We start from the raw sequence: 566 nt of genomic DNA on the forward strand, positions 1-566 counted from the left end.
AATATTAAATATAAAAAAATATATTTAATTACTCTATTGGTTTTTATAGTTTTATCAAATTTTTAATTAGGTTTTTATACTTTTTTTTTTCTTTTCAATTAGGTCCTTATACCATATTAGATTTTGTAACTAAGTTTCTACAATGACAAAAACGTTGAAATTAACAAAATATTCTGTTAAATTATACAGAATATTTAGTTAAGTGTTAGGCATATTTGTTTTATTTAACGAAATATTCCGTTAATTCTAACATTTTTATCACAGTAAAGATTTAGTTACAAAATATGATATGGTACAGAACTCAATCAGAAAAAATATAGAAATCAAATTGAAAATTCAATAAATCTATAAACACTCACACAATAATTAAACCAAAGAAATAACACTGAAAATTAAACCGTGAGTGTGAGTGGTGAGTGGTGACCATTTCAGGGCATGTTGGAAGGGATTTTTGAGGTTTTATTTTAATAAATAAATTAATTATAATAATTATTAAAACAAATAATTTAAAAAATATTTATCAAAATAAATATTTTTTTTATCTCGTTTACATCATATAAATATAT

This window comes from Arachis ipaensis, chromosome B01 (genome assembly GCF_000816755.2).
Source record: "Arachis ipaensis cultivar K30076 chromosome B01, Araip1.1, whole genome shotgun sequence".
In the NCBI taxonomy this organism is placed as follows: domain Eukaryota; kingdom Viridiplantae; phylum Streptophyta; class Magnoliopsida; order Fabales; family Fabaceae; genus Arachis; species Arachis ipaensis.